At 35.6% G+C, this 2,398-nt stretch overlaps 1 pseudogene; it reads left to right on the top strand.

Annotated features, from left to right (window-relative positions):
- Nucleotides 1-1,346: 1,346 nt before the first annotated feature.
- Nucleotides 1,347-2,196, top strand: LOC140523844 (large ribosomal subunit protein eL6-like; annotated as a pseudogene).
- Nucleotides 2,197-2,398: the final 202 nt, after the last annotated feature.

Genomic DNA, 2,398 nt, shown 5'->3' with positions numbered 1-2,398 from the left:
AAGTGAAATGGACAAATGTTTACAAAAATATAAATTGTTCAGATTAACAAAAGAGGAAATAAAATATTTTAACCCCATTATAGAAAAAAGAAATTGAACAAAACATCAACGAACGTCCTAAGAAAAACATCTCCAGGGTCAGATGGATTTACAAGTGAATTCTAAAAAATATTTAAAGAATAATTAATTCCGATTCTGTGTATACTTTTTGGAAAAATAGGTGGAGTCCTACCAAATTCTTTTTATGACACAAATATGGTACTAATTCCTAAACCAGGAAAAGCTAAAACAGAGAAAGAAAATTATAGACCAATTTCCCTAATGATTCATTAGCAAAGAAATTACAGCAAATTATTATGAGGATAATACACTATGACCACATGGGATTTATGCCAGGAATTCAAGTCTGGTTCGATGTTAGGAAAACTATCAGTATTATTGACTATATCAATAACAGGACTAACAGAAATTATATGATAATTTCAATAAATGCAAGAAAAGCTTTTGACAAAATACAGATTTTACTCCTATTAAAAACAATAGAGAGCATAGGAATGAGTAGAGTTTTCCTTAGAATGATAAGCAGTATCTATCTTTAAAAAATCAGCAAACATTATATGTAATGAAGATAAGCTAGAAGCATTCCCAATAAGATCAGGGGCAAAACAAGGATGCCCATTATTACCACTATGATTCATTATTGTACCAGAAATGTTAGCTTTAGCAATAAGCAAAGAAAACAAATTGAAGGAAATATACTAGGCAATGAGGAAACAAAACTATCACTCTTTGCAGATGATAAGATGGTATACTTAGAGAATTCTATAGAATCAATTAAAAAAACTACTTGAAACAATTAACAACTTTAGCAAAGTTGCAGAATATAAAATAAACTCACATAAATTATCAGCATTTCTACATTTTATCAATGAAGCCCAGCAGCAAGAGACAGAAAGAGAAATTCCATTTGAAATAACTACAAACAATATAAAAATCTGGGAGTCTACTTGCCAAGAAAAACCCAGGAACTACATTAAAAAAATGACAAAATACTTTTCACAGAAATAGTCAGATCTAAATAACTGGAAAAATATCAGTTGTTCATGGGTAGGTCAATCTAATATAATAAAAATGACAATTCCACCTCAATTAATTTACTAATACAATGCCATAACAATCAAACTACCAAAAATATTTGATAGAGCTGGAAAAAACAATAACAAAATTCATTTGGAAGAACAAAATGTCCAGAAATCAAGAGAATTAATGGAAAAAATTGAAAAGAAAGGTGGCCTAGATGTACCAGATCTAAAACTATATTAGAAAGTCACTCTTTCCCGTCTCTCAAGATGGCAGACAAAAAGCCCCCAAAGGAACCAAAGGAAAATAAGGTTAAAAAGGAAAAGAAGAAGAGCAAAAAGGAAGATGTGGCTGAAAAGGCAGTGAAAAAGCCTCAAAAGCATTGCAGTTGGAACCCAGTCCTGGCCCGAGGGATTGGTAGGTACTCCAGGTCTGCAACGTATTCCCAGAGAGCCATGTACAACCGGCAATATGCTGCACCAAAAACCCGGATTCAAAGGAAAAAGAAAGAGAAAGTATCTGCTACCGTCTCAAAGCCAGTTGGTGGCGATAAGAATGGAGGAACCCGCTCGGTAAAGATTCGCAAAAATACCTAGTACCCTACTGAGGATGTGCCTAGAAAGCTGCTAAGTCATGGCAAAAAGCCCTTCAGCCAGCATGTGAGGAGACTTCGAGCTAGCATCACTCAGGCACCGATCTGAACATGCTCACCAGCTGCCACAGGGGCAAGCGAGTGGTTTTCCTGAAGCAGCTGGCTAGTGGCTTGCTACTGGTGACTGGACCCTGACCATCAACCATGTTCCTCTGAGAAGGACTCATCAGAAATTTGTCATTGCCACGTCTACCAGGGTTAACCTTTCAGGTGTAAAAATTGCGAATCATCTTACTGATGCTTACTTCAAGAAGAAGAGGCTCCGTAAACCTAGACACCAAGAAGGAGAGATTTTTGATACAGAAAAAAAGAAATACAAGATTACAGAGCAACGCAAGGATGATCAGAAAACAGTGGACTCCCAGATCCTCCCCCAAATCAAGAAAATTCCTCAGCTCCGTGGGTATCTATGTTCTGTTTTCTCTCTCTCCAATGGAGTTTATCCTCACAAACTGGTGTTTTAAATGCCTAGCCAAAAACTCTTATTAAAATATTTGGAATAAGTAAAAAAAAAAAGTCTCAGTCATCGAAACTATTTGGTACTGGCTATGAAATAGAGTGGTGGATCAGTGGAATAGATTAAGCACACAAGACACAGTAGTAAATGGCTATATTAATCTACTGTTTGATAAATCCAGCTTCTGAACTAAGAAGTCACTATTCGAC

The sequence above is a fragment of the Notamacropus eugenii genome, chromosome 2, assembly GCF_028372415.1.
Source record: "Notamacropus eugenii isolate mMacEug1 chromosome 2, mMacEug1.pri_v2, whole genome shotgun sequence".
Classification (NCBI taxonomy): Eukaryota; Metazoa; Chordata; class Mammalia; order Diprotodontia; family Macropodidae; genus Notamacropus; species Notamacropus eugenii.
The sequence above is the reverse complement of the archived record's forward strand: the minus strand, read 5'-3'. Positions and strand labels throughout refer to the sequence as shown.